Source organism: Acipenser ruthenus, chromosome 11 (assembly GCF_902713425.1).
Source record: "Acipenser ruthenus chromosome 11, fAciRut3.2 maternal haplotype, whole genome shotgun sequence".
Taxonomy (NCBI): domain Eukaryota; kingdom Metazoa; phylum Chordata; class Actinopteri; order Acipenseriformes; family Acipenseridae; genus Acipenser; species Acipenser ruthenus.
In genome coordinates this window covers 30,037,122-30,061,999 of record NC_081199.1, presented here as the reverse complement: position 1 = coordinate 30,061,999, position 24,878 = coordinate 30,037,122, and the positions used below count along the sequence as shown (strand labels likewise).

The following is a 24,878-nucleotide window of genomic DNA, read 5'->3' as shown; positions in this document are numbered from 1 at the left end:
ACTTATTTTAAAACAGTCTTTTCAGATATGTATTTTTGATACTGTATCTTTTTTGTGTTCCCTGAAAACTGGACAAGGGTCGGAAGGGGCCAAAATGAAATAAATCAGACATACGTCACACGCTTTTAACCGTCACTGAAGTCAATTTTTTTTGGGTCCGATATGTAATTGCTGACTTTATACAATACAGTAGTTGAAGTGAAATAGATTAAAGTTGCACTTAGGCAAATAGGACAGAAAACAGACAACTAATGCACTGCCAATGTTTTTCTGGACAGTTATGCAAGACACTTGTCATGAAATGCACATGGTGTATGTACACAGAGCTACAATCCATTTCAACCTCCTCACAGGCAAGGAAAATACATTTAGACATCCAAGCTAAAGCATAGAGAATCAATGGCATTGGAATCAATAGTGACACTCTATAGTGGAGGTGGTACAGTACCTCACTATGACTAATTTCAATATTCTGAATATTGAATTTTGGTTTACTTAAATTGAATATTCCATTATTTCATGTCTAATACAGTTGAACTTTTAATCTTGAAACCCCTACCCAAAATTTACTTACAGTACAAACCCAGGACCAATTTTGAAGCATGCATTCTTCAGCAAACCATGTACAATATTATTGCGTAGGAACAATAATCAGTCCTCACAATCTTTTACACAACCTACTGTACATGTCCCGGATTTGTCCATAAATATATACCGGGGGTTGAATTACACAATCTAATTGAGCAATGAAAAAATGCTGTCATTCATTCTTCCCTCTTTCATGGGAGAGGGCAGGGATACAGGGATACAGTGGAGATATAGAGATCAAGAATGAAACAAACCAAAAGTGTGTGTGAAAGAGAGAAAGAGAAAGTATTTTTAACTACTGTATTAACTTGGAGGGGGATGGAAGCCACAGATAATGGGAGTTAAAGATCATTTAAGATTTAAGATCAAAACAATTCTTGCTCAATAGCGGATAAGTTCAAAATGTCGTCACCGCCCTTCTGAAACATCCCCTTCTCATTAAATCAACTTTAAAAGCTTGGAGGAAAAAAAAAAACACACCACCACCACATAGATGACTCACATAGTTGAAATGCAACACACTACAAAACACCCAACCCCACACAGACCAGGGATCGAATTTCAAACTCAAACACTGCCGTTTTGTATCATTCCTGAAAATCTGCTTTTGAGCACGAAGTCCAGCAGGCCAGTAGGCCAACAGGCCACAGGTGCGCAGCTATTTGACATTGTACAATACCATATTCCATTTTGAGATCAGAATCGGATGGGTAAAATGACCTTTGCTGCAGCTTCCCCCTTCCACTTTCAGGAAAGCTGAATTTCTGCCCACTAGAAGCATGCAATATCACACCTCAGAGGAGAGGAAGGGACTGAGGAAACACTCAAACATTTAGGCAACACACCAAAAGACAACAAGTCGACATTCCAAGTTAAAATGTTCACATAAAGTAGCATAAAGAATGCTTGGTATCCAATTTATTGACAAAAGGATAGAATAAAAACAGATTATGGGTCATTCCATGGTAATGGGGTATAAAAAGTGGGCCAAGATCAACAAAACAACAAAGTTTTATTGTCCCTGTTTTTGAAATGATCATAGTAACCTAGTGTCTATTTTCTGTATTTAACAGCTTCCTGCATTTCATCATCAGTGCTGGTTGAACACCATGATCGTTTTATAAAGACGTATGCAACACGGACAGACAAAATCCCAAATTTGAAAGAGAAATGTTGTTTTTTAGCATTTCTAATGGTTTTATAATCAATATGGGTTAAACTAATTATTTTCATTTTGAAGGGCAGGACAATAAGAAATGTATCAGCTACATTACAATACACATTTGACAAGTACTGGGACCTCAATGACGTCAATTAGACGTTTTGTTAATTACATATTTATTATACCTATACACAATATTTATTACTGTATATTGGATATTAATCCATAAAATTGATAAACTAAAATCTAGACGGTTTGTTTAAAGTCTAGTTATAACTAATGATGGTTATTTTGAGCAGGTCATTCTTGCAGTCCTTAACATTGTCCCAGTAACAAATAAAACCTTCCATAAAATAATATAAACCAAGGTATGTATTATTAAGCCTAATATTAATAACTACATTTATCTAGAATTTTATATTGTAAAATAAATAAAACTACATTTGTAACTTTAGACAGATATATAGGGGCTGATGTAAGGATACGTGCAAAGGGATTTGTGGCTGCAAAACACCCATATTGCTGCTAAAATCAGTGTTTTGCACACACAAACTGTGTTTAGCCGCCATAAAGTGACTTTAGCGGCCACTGAAAAGGTGAAAGGCAAGACGGAGAAGACTGCATATTCAAACCCAGGGTCACTTTGTTTGGGCCGGAGGATGGAGTGGGAAGGCGTTCTCACGCTGCAGGTCATCCTAGACCCAATAGCGGAATTTCACCTTTACATCACCTGGTTGACTGACCTGCTGGTAACACTGACAGCATTGACTTTCTCCACTATAGAGGACCATATGGCCTCTTTGCTAGCATAACTGATGTTGGCCGAGGCTTTTCCAAATAAATTTCATGCTTCGTGCACTCGGCCTTAAGGGCTCTCAGCTCCTTCTCAGAAAATTATTCTTTTCCATGCACCAAGAGGACTTTGCTTCCCTTCCTTTGCCATTTTTTTGTTTGGTTTGATTTTCGTGCTCCACGAATCTCATACAGCACCTACTGCTCTCTGTACTCCTAACTCACCTCACCTCTGGGCTGTAAGTGCAGCCGCTAAATAGCCCGAAGCACAGGCGGCGCTCATTGCAACCCTCATTATCACAATTGTGGCTCGTTATTTGTGTGTGTTCAGCAATTTGCATTGCTCTTAAGCTTACATTGGCCGCAGTGTAAAATAATTGCCTGGCTGCTAGGCAATTTGTATTTTGCAGCCGCAATTGTTTGCACAGCGCCTATCCTTACATCAGCTCCATAGTGTCTGTCTTCATTAAATACGTGACTTAAGCAAGTCTGCCAAAGTGATCAGTGAAGCTAGGACAGCTCAAGCATGAGAAATATAATGGTCTAACAACAACAACAACAACAACTAATAATATCTATTTTTATATAGCACCTTTCATTGTGGACCACCATCACAAAGCGCTTTACAGAGTTAGGCTGTGAACTGTGCATTATAATTTACAATAGGACATTGATTTAACATCTCATCCGCAGGATGGAGCACATGGAGGTGAAGTGACTTGCTCAGGGTCACACAGCGAGTCAGTCAGTGTGAGAGGTGGGATTTGAACCAGTGACCTTCTGGTTGCAAGCCCTGGACCACACTGCCACCTAATGTCCCAAATATCACTCTTTTAGGCATGTTATAAATCAAAACTAACAATTATAGACTTGTATGTAACATATGTAAATTCTTAGACAGACAACATACCTTCCAGCTTCTTAGTGTCATGTGAAAGACTAAATCCTTGTTTTATGGTGTCACACATCCTACTGTAGAAGTAAGCAATACATGTGGCTTTTTTTTTAAATCTTTCAACTATTTGTTCAATAAATACACAGGATCTAAATGTTACATACGTTATTTGTTTTGGACAGACATTGCTATTAAAAAGTTTGACTAGTTAAAAATAAATAAAAAAGGAACAGGGATACACAATGCAACTCAACACTGCAAAACTAAAGACAGACTTTCATACGATATCAAATTCATTAATGTCTGTAAATAATTATTACATTGTCTGGTAACATTTCTGTCAGACATGGTTACCTATGAAATGCACATTTTCAGGACATTTTTTACAGAAAAATAAAACAAATGTTGACAACAAACACTAAACAAATACAGTTATCCACTATTGCATATATTTAAATTTACACAGGGACATCTATATGTTTTATCTGTTGTATCATTAGGGCAGAATGTACCCAATTACTATATATAATTGTCTGCTTTTTTTCCTGGCAGGGTACCCATTCCAGTACTGAGAAATATGAAGAAGTACAGTGCCATTACAGAGTCCCATGCTTTCCAATTCCATTTTAGTCCCTACTAATATATGTAAACAAAAGCCCCCAGGCATTTCCTACTTTAAAAGGGTGCAATACTGAGCAGAAATGGCATGGACTCAAAAGTAAATGGGTCTAGGGTTTGCTTCAATATTAATGGGAAAAGTACTGCGGCTGGTGGCAATTAAAAACATGTTTTATAAGCAGCAAAACACCGATCAGGGTCACACTGATGTATTACTATGCAGTAAATAGGCATTACGATGGGAGCACCATTGTACTTTTATTAGTGTTGCACATTGGCTATTCTGGAGAAGAGACTTCCACACCCAACTTCCCTAAATTACTCATCAGATGCACTGTTTGTAATATGTTGACCAGCCATTTGCTCAGACAGTGCCTAAAAATACCAGACTGATCAAGGGCAATGGTGAAACCACAGCTCATCTGGCAACAGGAAGCTACAGGGAAAGCAGGGAAGACCTCAGTCTGAGAAATGTAAAGAATGTCCTTAGACAGCATGAACATCCAGTAGAAACCTTTGATTTCACAAGGATTACTTTTATTTTTTTTAAGTTTGTGTTAATTTATTCTTCCTTAATTAAACTGTGCAAAATACGACCACTACAACTGGAATAAAATAAACCTGCATCATGACAGGCTACAATGACCTATTGTACATAAACACAGTATAGCCTATAAGCGTAAAAAGTTCAACAGTACGTTAGTACAGTAAATCCCCTTGTGCTAAAAATGACACAGTCATCACATTGTACAGGGCCATTTGCTTTTTGTTTTTTTGGGTGGCTATGAAAAATGTGAAAATTGTCTACAGATTGAACATGGAAATCACAAATCCACAAAATTTCACAATCCACTGCTTTGGATGCATGGACCAAGGAAACCGTACCTGGACGCCAAGGCTACAGCAAACATGGTTCATTATTCATATGCAGGTAAGTAAACACCACTAAATGGGTCACTTTTTTTCTGCATGAATTTTTTTCTTAAAAGGGAAACATCCATGAGAGAAAAAAAAGCTATATAAGCGTCACAAAAGGATTGCACTGTTTAAGACATCAGCATTTAGAACTCAAATCTCCCATCCAGCTGATGTGTCCAAGCATGAACATTTCCAACACCACAATATTCTGCTGCAAAATCACATTAACGTAACTGCTAAATTATGCAGATCGATTCAAACAGTTCCAAAACATAAATTCAATAAATAGTACAGCAGTAAAAGTAACATTTAACCAACAGCCGACCTTTTGAATTAATCTAGAAATATATCTAAAAGGACCATCTGCAGACTACTTGCAAAGTTAAGACAAGTCAGTGACGCAAATGTTTCATTGTAACATTGTTTGCAACAACTATACTGGATACTGTCCAGCAGCTCTCTGGTGGGAACACCTAATGGTGGCATTCATTTTAAGCCCATGGGCTTTCAAAAAGAACAGTCATAAAACTGGATTCCTAGAGTGAACTGGAGTCTATTCATAACACTGTGTGGACTTACAATATCTAGATACCTGCACATATTTTAACATTGCTTCCCACAGGAATTGTATTTTTAAACATTGTTTTGCATTACTGCTTTACATGAAACAGACATACAGGACAGTAGTTTGCATTGGCAATACTTTAACACACGCAAACAAATAATACCAGTGCAATTCTCAAATACAACTGTCTCTGAACATATGTCTCGTGTTAAGTCTTGCTTTACATTTGTTCATGGAGCCAAAGGATTAATCAAAAAACAGAGTACAGTCCTAGAATTCCCCAGGCTGGTGTGAAGCGATATAATTAGCAGTTTGCTCAAAATGGGAGAAATGCTTCATATACAGTAGCTACATTCATGTTCATAAATACTAAAGAAAGCAACTATGTATGTAAACTGCTTAAAAGGTATCTTTCAAGGGTTTACCAATTAGAACACATGCAGTCTCTTTTGGAAAGCAGGTCACTCAACAACCAGATTCAAATCCCATAAAAATCTATCAATTTGAATCCCTGCACATAACAGTCATGATAACAGAAAATGGTTTGCAGGCCAAATACAGCTTTACATTAAAAACGCACTATTCATATCTAGTGCACAAAGTTCTCATAACAGAAGGAGGAATAGTAAATACCTTTTCATAAAGACATGTCTTTGTACTTTTAAGGTCAAGGTACATTATGTGAGTTTTGTGCCTGGTTCAGGAAGCATTTAAAATAACCGCTTTAATCATTTACCGAAAGGGAAGTCAGCACTGTCCACATAGAAGTTCTGAGAAGCCACCATATGGCAAACTTGGATTAGTGCCTTGATAACGCTGTTCATGCAATAGTTTAAAATTAGTACCTGTACATATCCATTTTAGAACTGAAAGCCAGGAAAAACACATTTGTCTTCTATTTCTAAAAAAATGCATGTGTACAAAAGGTGCTCACTGTGACCCCCCCTTCCCCTCCCCTCCAAATGACAGAATGCATCACCCAGGCCATCTTCCTCTTCTGCCAATGTTTATTCCAAAGTGCACACTTTCTCATATACAAGTTTCCTGCGCAAATGTATGCAGCTGGGACGTGGAACAGGAAACGTGCTGCTGCCAACCAATTGAGCAGTTCGGCTCGCCCGGCGCTCAGCTGATCGGGAGGTCCTGATTGGCTGGGGGGCGTGCCAGGGAAGGCTGCGTGAAGCTCAAAAAGCGTCTGCGCTACAGCTAGGTGCTAATGCACCGCCATTCCTACACACATGGGCACGGAGTGAAAGCTTGTGCTTACCGACAACAAGGAGGAAAATGTCTGCTCTGCAGGATTAACTACTACGGAACCCTTCAACTTCAATTCAGTGCTCGTGTAGGCATTGCCCAGCTGAGGCAGAGGCAAGAGTCGCTGTGAGGGTTCCGGGACTCCAGGAGCTAAGTATGTTAGTTTAAGGGAGGCTGATCCCAAACAGTGTATATAGAGGGTTTTCATAGTGTAGTAGGTTCCTGGAGAAGGGTGACTCTTTTAGTGAGGCTAGCGCTCACCTTGTGTGGCAAACTTATATTTTTTGTTTTGTTTTCTTTATTAAATGTGACACTAGGGCTACCATTGCTGTTACCCTAGTGTCAGCTCTTGTGTTAATTAAATTTGCGTGCCTGTGTGCCGTGTCAACACCTAATGCTCTGTGTCTGCCTCAGTATTGTTCAGTGACGTGATCCACGCACATAACTAACCTCTCTGTTACAGTCACCCAGTAAATATAATTGGTTTGTTTGATAGGTATCTCACAAAACAGACATTCTAAAAACCAGATTGTGGCTGATAAAGGATTTCATTCTGGAAGGAAAAGCATAACACAATACAAATCTTAAGTAGTTTCAAGTCAAGCTCCTCATAACTGCTACCATATTTTTAATATAATCTGTTGCCTAAAATTACACTGAAGAAATGAAAAGAGGCAAAATTGAAAAAGTATAGTTCAAATGAAAGAGTACATAAACAGAGCATGTTTCATTCTACAGTAGCTACAGACATGAAAAGCAGAACTTTGGCTGCTATGGTTATTGGCTCCAAAGTTGCTGCTCGGTTTCAAAGTGAGGATTTTTAAACACGTTTCCCAGCAGAGCAGTACTGTTAAGTAATAGGCCGTCTCAGGAATCAAACACCTGCTCTCAGTTTAAAGTTTAATTGAGTTTATCAAGATCAACTGCAGTGCTAAACTGTTAACCAAATACCTTTAAATAAAACATAGCCATTGGCATGCAATAAGAGAACTACATTTAACATTTGATTGTGAAGGGCCCATACAAATCAAAACCAGAAACCGGTTCTACTTACTGCATTTATGAAAAACAACTGCAACACATTAAACTTCCTTCAAAAACGATCTGGTATGCTTGTGTACTTGCAGATAAAGCTCAAGAAATAAACCAGAGAAACAGAACAGTCTTCCTGGCGATGAATTTTCAAGTTACTTGCATCAACAAGCAGTGTAAATGTAATATTTTACCACCAACATATTTCAACATCAAAATAGAAACTTTAAACCTCAATATGAGGAACTTTGCACAGAGACATACAGTACCTTCCTTTTCGAAAGCACTGTGAAACCTTACTGAAATCACATTTAATACACAGTTATAAAAATAGCCCTATTCTTTGTTTCTTCCACATGTGGATGCTTGAGATACTGTGAATGGCAGGCCATGATCGTTTTTCAATGGTTTGCTATTGCAGTTGTTCAGCCTTTAGACTCCAAGAGCAGGAAATAATAATAATAATAATAATAATAATAATACTACTACAACAACAATACCAGAACAGTTCAAACACAATTTAAATGTTCTGGCTTTAAGTTTAGCTTTATCTATCCTACCAATTAAAAAAAAAAAAAAAAATACAAAAGTAAATACGTGCCATTAACTTGCAAGCATATTCTGATTACTTTTCAGGAGTAGAGGTCTGCATACATGTAGGACAACAAGGCACTACAGTATGTACACCAAGAACAGCACAATCCTGAAAAAAGGCGAAGCAAGCAGCTTGAATTACTGTTTCTACTGTCCTTATAGTTACCATTTCGGAGTGGTTCTTGTTACAAGTTACTCAAATTTTGTGTTATTTGACTTTGGTCTGTGTTAAGGTGCTTTTACTTGATTTCAGAAGTTACTTCTTAGTTGCCTGCTATAGACATGCAATGTAGCCCAGATATAGCCTACACTTGAAATGAAGAGCAGTGCCTGAACTCAGAAAAAATACATAAATATGTACATATAAATACATGAACAAACATTTGTGTGTGTGTGTAATAATACTTTTTTTTTTTTTTACTGCCAATGTATTTCACATTTTCCTGTTATTCTACAGTCTGCCATGATATTGTCAGATGATTTATTTAAAATACAGAACAAGCCAAACATTCTCCTCATTTTTAAAACATTTCACAACATGAACCAGATCCTTTTTCAAATCATGCCAGATCATGACAACCTGCAGTATGGCAATAGTTTAAAAATCATACATACCCTTAGGGTATTTAAAATTAAGATTTCTTTTTAAATGCCTCTTATTTACAATGATGGTCATATAGGGAATGTGTTAAGTAGTGATTAAAATATTATTCTCTCTCACAGACATTTCACTCAGCCCTGAATTCCATCTTGAAGATCACACTTACCCTGAATGACCCAACAAAAGAGTTTGCTTCCAGACTCAAAAGAAAAATTGAAATAGACCAGCCAAGTGAACCCTACAAGACTTACATTAATACAATCTTAGTAATTGGTTTAATTTTTTACCACTGCAGTTGTTTATCTACAGGGATCTGAAGATTTCTGGTAATGCCTTTAGACTGATTTCTTGCTGCAGAGTATATGTTTAAGATTAGGGCAGTACAGCTAGCCAGATGTTTTCCTGACAATGCAAACACAATTTATACTGCCAATAGGGAAAAGCTTACACAAAAATGACGCAGGTCTGTGTTTAATATTGTTAATTACATTTTTAGTTCCTTGTCACATTTGATTAGCTTTTTGCACTGCAATGTGTGGAGCAGATATTACCATTCCTGCCTCAAATTTGACTTGTCCATTATAAAGGTTTTTTTGTTTTCAATGCAGTTACTGCTTTTATTCATATTTAATCTGTTTGTGTAACAGGCTAGCAACTGTGAGTTATTTAACTAATTGTCTTTATAGTACCGGATTCTGCCGAGTCAACGCCCCGGGTGTGTAGAGCTGACGGTAAGGCAAAAGTGGGGGGAGGGGCGTTGACTCAAGAAGGGCGAAATAAGCAATATTACTGTAATATTTTTAACATTATCTAGATAGATTATGTTTAGAATTAGGCATGTTTAAAATTCAAAAGTCACAGCACACAGTTATGTTAAATGATCAAGAAATGCAGTTAACATGTATTAAATGCTGAAATATAAAAGTAAACGGTTTGCCTGAAAAAAGGGTGCTGCGTAAGTCCCCTGTAATGTCATTCTATGCAGTAGAGGCTAGTGGCTCCAAAAAGTGGGGAGGCATAAAATATTGGCAGCGGGTTCGACTTTTTCACTATTACATTTGAAAAATATGCTATTCAATAAAAATGCTGCAATTTACCCAAACACTTAATTTTCTTTACTATACGATACACTAAGAAAGCAAAGTGCTAATACTGAATATGCAATCATGAAACCAGACAATAATACCAACGCCCTATAATAATAATAAGCAGACGGTACTATGCCTATTATAAAAAAAAAATTAAAAAATCCCCAAGAGGACAATTATGATAAAAAAAAAAAGTGTCTAATTCACTGCCAACCAACAAGCTTACTTGTCATAAATAACACCATGGCATTATCTATCAGACTAAATTATGCCGGAAAAAACAGGTGGTGAACATTTGAAATAAAGAACTTTACGCATTTGTATGTTTGGTTATGGCTTTTGTGTTTTTTTAGCTTTTTACAAAAAAAAAATGAAAATAAGAGTTACCGGTATCGTTGTTCACTTCTCGTTTTCTTTACTGCCGCCTTCCACACAAATCAACACACTAAGAGTTTAGGCAAGACCAATGATTGGCAGACACAGCAGACGGAGATCCGCCTCCTGCCTCCTCTGCTGTGTGGTTTTTTAATTTTTTTTTTAAAAAGTGAAAGTAGGAGGAATAAGATTGGCTAATCACACTGCAGAATCTCTTGCCTCCACTCCTCCAGCGACTGTATGGGAAGCAGTACAGCACAGAGAAGCGAGATTTTCAACCACGCGGAGCATCTTGCGTGCAAAATAAGTAATATATATGCAAATAAAAGTAAATATATGCGATCACTCAGTATGTGATTTTTTATTCATTTTTTGCTTAAATTTGAGGTGGCAGTGCCTCCCTTGCCTACCCCATGAAACCGCCACTGATTCTACATTTAGAATTAGGCATGTTTAAAATTGAAAAGGTAAAAGCACAGCACACGGTTACACTAAAGAATCAAGATACAGCGCTTCGGCAGAAACATTTCGATCAGAAAACTATAAAACAGCAGCAGGCTGCAGCAGCTCAACCTGGATTCTGTGCTGCACCGAGACACACACAAAAGAAAACATGTTACATTCGTTTTAATTAAAAAATGACTTTCTTTTTATCGTTTTGTATGTACATATACCTGTTTACATACAAGTTTCTTTTGAAATGTTTATTTTATTATAGTTTTTGAAGTAGTGCTTTATATGTGATAAGTTAGAAAATAACCCCTTTTATGTTTAGTCTAATTGTTCATTTAAATACAGCGTTTCAATGGTGCAGATGTTTGATATGATGTGCTTGAATAAAACTTTGTATTTGTTGTATTTGACAGTTTGTCTTTCATTTTAATATTGATGTTGCTTAAAATGTAACCATCATAATGGCTGCCGGCAGCGGTTTTAGGTAGGAGTATAACCGCGGCGGTTCTAGTGTTAAATGGTGAAATACAAAGTAAAGGGTTTGCCTGAAAAAAGGGTGCTGCGGAAGTCCACTGTAATGTCATTTTAAATGTTCATAAAACACACATTCATCTTTAAAGCTGAAGTCTATTGTAAAAAAAAAAAAAGAAAATGGATTATAGCTTAACAGGAAAGTGTAATCAATCTGACTCAAGAGTCTGTATGGTTGGATCCAAAACAAAGTGCTTACAATTTATTCAATCAATCAATGCACAGAGCAACTATTGTACTGCACAGTTTGTTCTACTCACTTGAAGTGCAAGAATTGAAATCTCAGGCATTATTTGCACATGGTTATTTTTTTTATTATTTTTTTTTGTTCATGGTTATTATAAAACAGGGGAAAACTGACATTCAGCTAAAAGTGGGGATGGGCGTTAACTCGTTAGAATCCGGTACTATATATTGCACATGTTAACACAAAATGTGCTTCTTGCACAACTGCCTATAGACTTGCATATCAAATGGAAGTGAAATTATTCCATTAGCTACAGTAGAAGAACCCTTTAATTCATCATTATCATCATGTCTTCTGTTCCCTTTTACATGTACAGCATTTAAAAACATGCAATTGATGTCTAAGTACCTGTTTACAAGGCAGATATTTACCTACCCAAGTATACAGGCACCCCTAGGTGTCATATACTGCAATATGCACAGGGTTTGGAACCCCATTCCCTTAGTTTGCTCAAGGGGGCTTGGCACATATGCCACTAGTCTCATTCATAAAATCTGAAAACTATTTGGTTCCAATATAAAGCATCCAATGAAAAAACAGAACACAAATCTGAAACTACATTTATTACATTAACCTCAGGAACACAGGGTTTGTTTGTAGGTCAAATTGCATTTTCTGGTGTTGCTAATCCACTCTGGCACAAGTTGTCAGACATCTAGGAGACAGATTTGGTTTGCCTGAAGTCATGATCCCCTTGATATGTAACTTAGATTTCCTGACAAACAAATTCCTGACTGACTTTATATTATTTTAGATTCTGCAAACACAATTGGCTCATGCCAGACTAAATTGCAAAGCTTTTAAAACAAATGTATGTAGAGGGCAACCAAAAAACTGAAAATATTGATTTAGGCACACACTTATCTAGTCGGTAGAAGATACCTAATGGAAAAATAAATATCTAGTGGCTTACATAACCTTACATAAGGGTGAGAGACACGATTGAGTAGAGTGTTTCAAATGTAGACTCTTAGATTAATAAAAAAGGATAGTGTGAAAGGTGTTAGAGTATACAGGCTGAAAGGGGCTATTTTTTTCTTAATTGGCAAGATAGTCAACCCTAGACATTTTACAAGCAACTTTGCTTATCTAATCAATTCATATCAAGAAAAATTGCTTTCTGATTTGAAAAATGGGTATAGAGTTATGTAAAGTATACCTCCTGTTGCCTCACTACCTTGATTGAAAAAAACAGATTCTGTATCATAAGCAAAATTATTACCATAAACCTTTTGCCTTGCAATATTCCTCAATGAAACTTGAGTACGTCTCTTAATGTTCTATTTCTGCTTTCTTGTTTCTTCATGTCCCCTATTGGAATGTGCTTACGTAACCCTGTTAGAAAAAATATTTCTTGATGTGCATGTAACAGAATCCAGTCTTTGTGGTATTTATTTTTGTATTACTGGCTGTGTAAGAAGTCTTTTTTGCTGTTGATGAAGATATAAACATCACATTTTCTGCCGGAGTTATTTTAGACCTGAAGTGAAACAATCCACAAAATGCTGTTATTGACAAAGATTAAAAATGCGAGAGATCTGCATCACAATGCCATATTTTCCTTTGATTAGGTATTACTAGGGTACAATTGCAGCGAACTTCAATGGTGCATTGGGATTTCCTGGTTATTGTTTTAGATAAGATCAATGCCTACTGAAAAAAAAACTAAAGACATTTGTTAACAGTGTCTTAGAAATTGTCATTGGCTCACCCCTGACATTAATATGGTGCTGGGAAGCAGCCAGTACATGCTAACACAGAAGTATGACGTTTTTCACACAAAATGTATACTGTACTGTTAAAGATTAGTTTTATCCACAACATCTTATCTGCCTGACATTCAGGGTCATGCAGGGACAGATCTGCATTTTTTTTTTTAAGATAGCACTGCCGATTGATGCAATAGTTAAAAATAGTTTCCCTAAACATACGTATGTGCCTAAATCTTAATAGAATGCATCTGCAGAGTTACACTGAAAATGCAAACTAAATGTGAATATTTCACTGTGAAATTATTAATAGCACTCATTTTAGTAAAACATTTCAGCAAGATAGGTTGCTGGTTGCATAACAAGTAACTTCCCACACACCACACTGACAAGGTTGTCTCAGAAAAGGTCACATATTTACTACACAGTACAAAGGCACAGTCGCTTTACCTGAAACATTTGAATAGAGGAGCGTTTTAAATAAAACACCCTCTCCTTTAGGGGGAAAAAATAGTTAAATATGCAATTTTAGAAATGTTGCCAACATACATCCGACAATACTCACAGTTCGAAACTACAGTGCAACACACATCTTGGTAAACTGAAACCAGGGAATCCCATATGAAATAGCTTGGAGATATACAGAAATAATAAAAAAAAATAGAATTAGCATTATTAATAATAATAATAATAATTAATAATAATAATAAAATAACTGGTTAAATAATTTAGGGCATGTACAAGTTAAACAGAAAGGTTGTAGCTACCTATATGTAGGTGTATAACAAGCAAAACAGCAACAGAGTTATTTTTGTGTGGTTTAAAAACGAGTCTACTGTACGGATTAGAATTATCAAAATGCTCCCAATTTTGTCTTAACTGCTATCAAGACTCACTTTGAAAATAAAATGAACGTTTAATAAACTGCTTAAATCAAATAAACTAGTTTAATTCCGTTCAACACTAATCAGATTAACTCAAACCTTAAACTAACAGGTGAGCCGCTGTCCAGCTGCACCGTTTACTCAGAAGTAGGTCTCCTCATGCAATAAACTGTCCAGAATAAATATACGTACGATGTCTAGTAAAAACAAGCACTACTTAGAGGATGAGGATTCCCCACATGAGATAATGAAAATGTGGAGGAGTTGATCGTTCATCACCATGACAGTTTATTTTGCGGTGATAATTAAGCATACTTATTTCCGTGACGTGCAATAACGATAACTTGCACAATACGTTTGTTTTATGGAACTGCTTTGACCCACGTGTTCAATCTTTAAAATATAACTTTTACTCCTGATCTAGTTACAAAGTTGCGCAAAAATTATTATTCCACACCACACTGCATCTAAGCGTGACATGGCTCAGTCGTGAACCAAACTCTACTACAACAACAAAGTCCCAAAACTTATCGTGTTCTTATGAACACAAGTTTTTTTTTTTTTTGGTTTTTTTTTAATAAACCGGTCCTTTAGGCGTGACAATGTGAAAATACAACGCTTACTACGTTTAGTACCACCGATGCACAGTCACAGTAACTCAACTACCACAAAACCCAATCATATCCAGTCAGTGTGCTATAGCCTAGTGTCGGTAATGAAAATGTATTGACAGCTATATCAAAACAAAAACAATCAACTTACCATCATCAGACACTAACTTGTGTGTGTGTTTTTCTTTCTGAAACAGATGCAGCAAGAGCAGCTCGGCTGGATTTGCCAAACTTCACAAAACTTTTATAAAGATACTGAGTTTCCGCTTCCGGCTGGAATACAAAGTAACTACATAACAAGGGCGAGTCACTGCAGCTGGAGCAGGACTGTTGTTCAGACAAGGGCGAGTTCTTCCCTATTTAAAAGTCAGAGTACAGAGTATTGTACCCGATTTCGACAGTTATGTCTGCGTTTTACCGTACTGCCCACCAAGCAGCGACGTTGTGTTGCTGTTTAAAATAACAAATAAAATGAAGTTAAAGGATTTTGTCTTCCCGAGATATGAATGCACAGCATCGAGAAAACTGTTTTTGTTCACTCTATCGAATGTCATCTTTCAATGTTTCCTTTTCATCTGAACGTTATTTCACTGCCTTCATAGTTGCTATTACCTAGTTTTTTTTTATGTCATGTTTGCTAAACATCGCATTGGTTTATATGGTAATACATAACACATTGCGCGCAATACGGTCCTAAAATGAAATTGTTGCCTTAACCCATGTTCAACATATCACAACTTTATGTGACAAAAAACATGCAGACTTGAGGTGGGGATACGTTAATGTGACTTTATCTGGGGAAAAAAACTTTGAAACCTCAGACAAGTAGGCAAGCATTTCGATTAGAGCTTCTGTCGCCGTAATAAAAGGCACCAACCAAAACGTTTGTCTACTTGACTTTAGTGTCTTCAATGTTTTACCATACAATCTGCGATTATTTCTCAAGTTATGGTAAATTCCCTTCAGATAAAACAACCTTTAGGAAATGATAATAATTTAGACAGCCAACTACTCTGCTTTGCCATATAAGATGCGTAATAAATATCTATCCAATAAGTTGCTGGACCATCCTTGGATGTGAACCTATTAATACATTCTAAATGCTTGCTTTAGGCAAATGACTGGTTTGATATAATCCCAAATGAATACTGTAAAGGCCTTTGCACACGGGATCCAATAACGCATCCTGATTTAACGTGCTGTCTAAACAACTGACGCACGACTTTTTCGGATGATGGATGTTAAATGTGTGCAATGGCCATAACAGTGACTTTGTTGTGAAATGAACTAATGTTAGTTTCCTTGTGTGTGTGTGTTTGTGTTTGTGTGTGTGTGTGTGTGTGTTTGTGTGTGTGTGTGTGTGTGTACACCTACCTGTGACTCATGGTCTTTACATCAACTACAAAGGAAGCTAAAAGCTGGTGTCAAGGTAGATTCACAAGGCTTTCTACCTACTGTGGCTTGAGGTTGCAGGCTTCTGGGCATTAAATACCACAGAGACAGAAGGATGTACCAAGTATTTGTAAGTTCATTATTTTATAATGGGTTAATGTTTTCTTGTAACATATTAAGGCCTGAGCACTGAATGTGTTACAGTTCCTCTATTGTTAAACTCATCAGCATTTGCAGTGTATGTAAAGCAGTTCCCAGCAAGTTACACTTTTGATAACAGAAATAATGAAAAAAATAATACAGGCTCTTGAAAAACGTGTTGGACCACCCTTGCTGGTCTGTAGAACTCTTTTACCTCACTAAGACCTGCTTACCAAATACCTTGCTAATATATTCCTATATTAGTAATATTGTCCACTCTATAATTAAATGTGTGCACATTTTTTTTATTAAGCGAATTGTCTTGCTTAATAAATGTTATCCATTTATAAAATGCTATCTCCATATAAAAGCTTCCCACAGTAAAAGCATAGCAAATACATCAGAGTGAAAGCATGGCAAAGCATTAACAAGCATTGTAAAGAACTATGAGGTATTGTAAAAAAAAAAAAACAGGGTAAACTATTTAAAATGCACAGTATAACCACATGGTAAAACTGCAAAAATACAGTGCAAGAATACTGTGGGAAACCGTTATAAGTGTAATGACGAATGACTGGGTGTTGGACATTTAATGTCCTACTCAGACCCTTGTAACATTTTGGGGTACCACTACTCCGGTGAGATGGCTTGCTAGTTAAAATTATTAGCAAATATTGCAAGATCAGACTATTATCGATTCAGTTACTAAGATATAACAAAAAAATAGGAAACTAACCTAGTCAGTTGTATGCAAGCGGGGCAAAGTGGGCAACAAATGCCCCACCACTTACAGCACAAACCATAACACGGCAGAAAATGCATTCAATGAATTTATGGCTACAGAAAATTATGTTACCATTTTCACAATATATCAGTCACAACATTTTCTCTTTCAATTAAAAGTACTTAAAACACTTGACAATAATCCTATGGGTATACACTGCACTCCAAGTAGTGACTATCCTGTGTGGTGGTGCATATTGTGAGCTACTAGCCAACTCTGGTTCATTCAATCCCTATTCATGCAGTGCTGAGATTTGTTAAGCTGTATCAGTCTATTACCAATGCAAACTGTATGACCTTACAGCAGTGTAGACAAGCTATTATTAGATCTAAAATAGTTTCCTGCAGGGTTAAATTAGTCTGATGTTTAATGGTCTGGTATATTGTGGAAATGATTGTTCCTGTAATAAATGCCAAATATATCAACATTTTAATAATTAATTGCGGTGTCAGGTGTGTTTCAGCATCAAATGTCTTCACATGGAAACTTGACAGTGTACAATTGCCTCTGTTTAGACTGAAGCCTAAATACTAAACAAGCTGAGACGCACTGAAGGCTATTACATATCTAGAACTGTGCAAGGTTAAAGAAGGTTCTCCGTTTTTTTTATCTTGCTTTCACGGAGTGTGTTGCTTTTTCACTTCAGTTATCCTCAGCAATGACTTGTTGTTGAAAGCATGTTACTTGTTACAAAGCATGTCTGTTAATGGGGGATGCAGCTGGTTGGGCACAGTTTCTCTCTCCACGTGAAATGACCAATGAAGTGTAAGACAACATAAAATGAAGGCTTGCAAAACAGAGATTTCGTTAACCTCGTAATAGTACCAGAAATCAACTGTGCATTTAAGAGTGAGACCTATATAATGAATGTTAGAGAAATTTCATGGAACTATTTTATTAGGTACATTTACTTTGATTAAAGTGCTTGTAGCTGACAAAATGATATTATAAATCTTACCAAACAGTCTATATTGCTTTACTCCCTAGGTCATTTCACCCCAGCAGTGTGTCTTCCAGGTAAAAGCATCTTACTGGTGGGGACAATTTCATTGTCCAGGTTAAATTAATCAGGAAGTGTAAGACAGTCTGAAAACATCCCTTGCAATAAGAGACATCTTACATCCAGATATCATGAAAATGAAAATACTTGTTAAAACGTGTTTCTTTTAAAACTGCACATTGACAAAGGACGTGCATGGCAGGGGAAATGTATGGAACTGTTTTGTTAGAAAATTTATGGAAGTATTTTAATCACTTTAAGGGTGGCAGAATTTATATTCATCTGTTTACTGCAGTGAACAGCCAGTAGCCCCAGAAGGAGCCTCAGTGACTTGATTTGAAACAACTGTTGGGAGTACATAGTGTCTTAATCCAGTTTCAGTGAAAGAGAGTCACGGCCTAGAGGTACAAAGAGAACAACACAGGTCTCTAAATCTAGTCAAAAAAGCCTCTTTAGTGACCACACAAAGGGCATATGTAGGCCTGGGGTGTAGTTTACTCTGGTGATATCCAATAGGGTTCCACACATTCAGGAGTTTGAAAGGCCATGCCATTCCAGCCAGATAAACATGAACTGCATTCCATAATGTGGAACAGCCGATTCCAGCTTAGTTCAGTGGAAATGTTAGTAATACAACAAGGAAAATCATACAATTAGCGTCATTTCATAAGTGAGGCTCAGAGCAAACCAAACCATGTGGTTAAACAAGTTAAACGATAGCCAATATTCAAGCTAACCTGGACCCTTACTTTCCAGGGGCTAGTGTTCCACAATATATATATATATATATATATATATATATATATATATATTTAAAAATTAGCTATACCACTGAATCTTTCCAGGCATTCCCTCTAAAATGTTTACGAGTATAAAATAAAATGCCAATAAAAAAAAAGGAAATGGTCACGTTTCCTTTGTTACATTTTTGTTTTGCTTGCCTGATTAAAGTGGAGCTTGGGGTTGTTTTTATTTGTTAACCAGGATGAAGGGCTCATGTAAGAATGTTCTGTTCCCTGATCAGTGGAGCTTACAGGTGATACTTATAACCTGCTGCTGCTGCAAGAAGCTGAACGACCATGTCTTATTACTGCAAAGAATGAGTGGGAGTAAGAACGAGGAGGCTTGCAAACCTGCAGCTATAGTAACCTTTAGGGTTTTGCGGCAGGGCAGACACCCTGCCTCTGTAAGTAATGTGTGTGTGAGAATGTAAGGTTGGCAAGGATGGGGTTAAAGCTATCCCTACCAGCAATCACAGGTGTGGCCATTCCCCAGATAGGTAATTAGTGCTAATTGGGAAGTGAGAACATATATATAAGGAAGGAGAAATCCTTTGTCTGCTGTGCTGTGCTGTGCTGTGCGGTGCTGTGCGGTGCGGTGCGGTGCGGTGCGGTGCGGTGCGGTGCTGTGCTGTGCTGTGCTGTGCTGTGCTGTGCTGTGCGAACTTGGTCAGTGAAATTGTTTTGTTTAACCTTTTATTTTGGCCCTTGTGCCTGTTTGTTCCTGTGTTTGTTTTTTGTTTAATAAAGTGTGCGCTTCACTGCAGCTTCTGTCTGAGTCTCTAATTCCTGCTGGTAACATCCTGTCACAGAGTTGTATGCAAACTTCACACCTATCTTACTCATCAGCCTTTAAGTAGAGCAAAGCCATTGTGTAAAGATAGGGCTGAGGTCAATTAAAGCAAATGTATGGTGTTAATGTATCATGTGTCTTTTGAAACTATGCATATGGGTATGTTACTGACAAACTTTTATTCTCCCATTGATGCTATGAGGACATTGCAGCAGAAGTAACTGTGTTTAAGCTACAATTTAAATGAAAGTTACTTCTCTAGTTTTATCTTCAGTTTACCGCAGTATTTTTGCATGGTATTTTTTCACCTTTACCATGCTTCTCCCATAGTTATACTATGCATTTGCCATAGTTTACCCTGGCTTACCAGGTTAATTAATATGTTCTACCATACCTTTATTCTTTACAATACTTACTGTGGCAGGGCAAAAGCCGTGTCTGTTTAATATATGTTTTGCTGTGGGGAATTGGGTTGGCAGGGAGGGGGTTAAATTTCTCCCTGTCAAAACACGTGGGAATGTGGCTCGAGCTGTGCAGCAAAGTGGTTAGTAGTGCACAGGTGTATAGGTGATGCAGTGCTTAATAACAACAGACCAACAGTTCCAAGGGTAAATAACAAAGCTTTATTAAGGCTTTTAAATAATAACACTGACTATACACAACAATGTGTATAGTCAGCAAAACCATAGGGTTCAGTCCCAAAATAATAACACACTTTAAGATACCTACACGTTCACCAGTCCAACAGCGAGTGCTCCGGGTGCAAGTGGTGTTGTGAATGTGAAGCAAGTGCTTTACAGTGGTACAGTGCAGTCCGGGTTTAATGCTGGCTTGACAGCGACAGCTCCTGGATCTATAGCCATCTACAATGACAAACAAGACACAGTTAAATAGACAGACAGTACAACACTAAACACTCATGATTTCTCTTTATTCCTCGTGGTCCATCCGTAACCATAACGGAGGAACAGATCACTGGGGCCACTTACCCTAAATACCCTCCGCCATGCCCTCTTTCAGTGGCGTGGCCAATCACGTCTCCTCCAATCTGTGACTGACACATCGCCTACCACATTAAGGCACTGGCCTCGTATTGTGGCCCCACCCCCTTACTGGATGGCCGGCTTCCGACTGACCTTGGAATGAACTGCCGAACCATCCATTACGGGACACTGCTCCGGTTACACAATGCCCTCACAGGTCGGGAGGGAGATTGTTGATTAGGATTCATTTGCTCTCTGTCACAAGCTGACAATTGAATAAATTATTAATTAGGCTCCCGCCACAGGTGTATAAAATGTTGTTCACGGGTGTTGGTAAGAATGATTAGAATTGATGTTGGTGATAGAGGTCTGTGTTTCGTGTTCAGTGCTGTCCGGTCTTGTTTACATTCATGAGTTTTTGTAAAACGTTTTGTTTTGGCCCTTGTGCCTATTATTTTGACAGGTGTGTTTTTGCCAAAAGCACCATTTCACTTTTAATTTGTAGTTCCCAACACTCTTAGGTGAAATGTAGAAAAAAAAGTCAATACCGGTCAAACAGTAAGAGAAATACGTCTCCAAAGTAAGGTAAAAATGTCCTTCTTTTTCTCCTGTTTTTGTAGATTTTTGCAGATTCCAGGCATTTTTTCCACGTATATGTATATTACAATTAACTTGTTTTGTCAAATGGAAATATACCAGGGAACACATTTATTTTGACATCTGTATCATTTATATTAAATGATTTATTTATATTTTAAATTGGACTAGTCACACGCATATGCAACTTGGCTTTTGATTTTCAGGCACAATAAAAGTGGATCGAACTTGCATCAAAAACACATGCCAAGTTAGTAGAAACAATTGGGGCAACCTTGACCCCCACCGCTATTACAGTTGTGCCTATTTGCTTGGTGCTGGCCAAGGTTACCCCAAATGTTTCTTCTAACCTAGCTTGTGTTTTTGATACAAGTTAGAAGAAAGAATTGGGGCACCTTGGCCCGCATCGGTTTTACAGTTGTGCATATTTGCTTTGTGCTGGGCGAGGTTGCCCCAATGGTTTCTTGAAACTTGGCTTGTGTTTTTGATATCTCCACTTTAAATGGCTGGGCACTTTTGATAACTTGGCATTTTTTTCCCATTTCCAATGTGTTTTTGTTTCAGATTAGCAGACACTGACATGTTGGTCTATATCTCCTTCACTCACTGTGTGCAAAATGACGTTTCCCATCTATGCTGAACTTTATATCTAAAAATATAATTTAAAAAAAATGTGATGAAGAATATAATACTTGCTAGATTACTACATGTATGTTAAGTTTACCTTATCTTTAAGAGTGACCTCACTAAAAAGTAATTAAACCTTGGTACATCTACTTTTATATGTGTTTTTTAATCATGGGGTTGAAGGGTTATGAGTATTAATATATTTTACTGAGAGCAAAACTGGCCTTTACTTTTACTAGTACTTCCTACCTATATTTTTATTTAGGCGTTTTCATAGTTTCAGCATAATTTATTATATTGCCTTGACTCTAATTCAATTTACTATTACTATGTACATACAAAGAAATCTATAATTTTTAATACATAACTGTTGAATGTACTTGCTTTTAGTTTTGAGTCAGACAGTTTACCTCTGGGCTGCCCAAGCTACATGGTTCATTGAGCTCCACAGTATATTTCTCTTTTGACTTTGAGGTGCAATATCTTATAAGGCTGTCAATTGGTTTGATAAGACTACAAGGTGGTTGTCATTTAATAGAAGGAAAATGCAACTGAATATGACAGAAATACTAAACAGGGATCTACAGTTATATCAATATCAATTGAGCACCTCTTTGGTAGCTAGGTCCTCAAGTCTCTGCAGGTTTTAATATTCATTGGTATTGGCATTTCAAGACATACATTATGGTTGTTGCCTGGTTTCCCATTCTCAGTGGGTTTCGGTTTGTGGTGCCACATGAGCTTCATCACTTTGGATTCCCCAGATCTGATAAATCTTTACTCAGCTGTTGCACAGTCTGCTCATTTTCTCCCTGTACACTTAAAACCAGAACACCTTTTCCATTAAACAAGGTATGGTGGGCAAGGTATCCCTTTAAGAAAAGCATTTTTATTGCCCCATTTACACCCAGCCATCACAATAGATTTAGTAAAATAAGTTGGAAAAAATATGACATTAAAACAAATGAACAATAACATCCTAATTGGGAAGAACATAGCTTGGTGTGTGACAATGCATTACTGTTACGGCATATTGTATTATGATACTGTATTATGTTTAATACAGGACTGGTTCAAAATGGATGATGTGGCCATGAGAACTAATTCCTGGTATCAATTAGCACTTGTGCTCACTGATATTTTTCTCCAGTATTTCTAAGCCAGTATGATTTTGTTTTCTCCCTGAATAGACAGTATCAATGTAATATTTATATTCCTGATAAATATTATGTTCATTTTTTTTGACAGATTGATGTTTGAATGCAGAATACATTTGATGTCTGATGTTATTATCTCCATTTCTTAAAATACATTGTGTCAGAGCTCCACCTGGTGAAATGGAAACAGAATAATCTTACCACCGAGAAAGTAACCTGTAGCTTAACAAACAGGCACTTAGAATAGGTCAGCTCATTGATTACAGTGTTGCTAATGGTTTTATATAAATCCATTAATTTATCTATTATTTTATATATATCCATTATTTTTATATACTGAACAACAGAGGGTTCTGTATAATAAGGAACTACACAGTGATGTATAGAACAACTAAATTGCAATGTGGAACCCTTGTGGTTCTATTTAGAATAATTCAAATACAACCACTTTTTTTATATACCTTTAATAGGATCATCTGAATATGTATATAGAACACATTAGCTTTCGAAACCACAAAGATTTCTTCTTTATGTGACAAGTGAAACTTCTCGTATGTAGACCAGCGCGGCTTATGTGATTCTACAAATTGAACTTACAAAACAGAACCCCTGTTGTTCAGTATATATGGTTCTTGAGAAAGCCCAAAGGAATCAATGGTTCTATATGTACTGATCCATTTAAGGCAGGTACGAGATGCTGTGCAGTATTAAACATTATAAATCCACAAATCTATACTAAAACAATGCCAACACCCCATCTATTGTAATGCAAGTGTGGCAAGTTAATGGTAATATTCAAATATCCAGCAGTAGAGTCTGTTCTGGGAAAGGGGGTTCTTTCCATACCTGTCCCATTCTGCATCCTCAAAATGTTAATATGATTTTATTTCTTCAGTTACATTTTTGAATGTGCACTCACACCTACATGAGCAAGCGTTGCTTTCTTTACAATTTGAAATACAGTACAGATTCTTTAATAATTCATTTGTATTTGCAAACATAAAGACCCACTGTCTGTAATGAATCTGTCAAGCAACAACAAACAAAAACAAACACAAACATGAATTATAAATCCTGTTAATACATTATTTTGTTTCACCAGTAGGAGGCGACATTGCATAGATTTTTTCTTAGCCTGAATATGTAAAAAAAAGATAAGTGAATACCCTATTCTGTGTTGGTACGAATAAAAAATGCACCCATCCAAGGAGTGGTTCTGTAATAACAGAGAAGCAGTGGTTTCTAGAAATGTGACAGCCAATATACAATAAATGTTGAACAAGACTAATATTTATATCAGTAATATACTTACTGATTACTGGCGCCTTTGATTTCACAAACTAAATAAATCATTTTGATGTCTGAATGTGCAATACTTAATTATCTTTCCATTACAATGCCAGGTAACAAAATGTATCAAATACTGCACAATTTCTTAATATATTTTTTTTGTGTTTTACATTTACAGGAAAAGGTTCACACTCAAAGCAGATGGGGTTGCACATGGTTTTACAAGGAATATAACATTTATTCTGTTATTTCCTCTTAAGAAGGGTTTTTTTTTAAATATATGACTGGTTGCCATAATTATACAACACATACTGACAACACATACAGTTGAAATGTTTTTTTTCCCCAAATGTATTTTGATTTACTATGCACATACACATACATCTATAATTTTTAGAACCTAACTGTTACATGTACT

At 36.8% G+C, this 24,878-nt stretch overlaps 1 protein-coding gene across 5 annotated transcripts in view; it reads right to left on the bottom strand.

The window, feature by feature from the left end:
* The window catches only part of LOC117426953 (protein ITPRID2-like), a 40,657-nt gene extending 25,424 nt beyond the window's left edge, over window positions 1-15,233 (bottom strand). For 3 of the 5 annotated variants that reach the window (XM_059033627.1, XM_034045217.3, XM_059033629.1), the window contains exon 1: window positions 15,069-15,233. The gene's annotated coding sequence lies outside the window, so the exon portion shown is untranslated. Of the gene's footprint in view, window positions 1-13,987; window positions 14,053-15,068 lie in introns of all 5 variants that reach the window. The other 2 variants (XM_059033628.1, XM_034045218.3) reach the window with 1 other exon arrangement.
* Window positions 15,234-24,878: the final 9,645 nt, after the last annotated feature.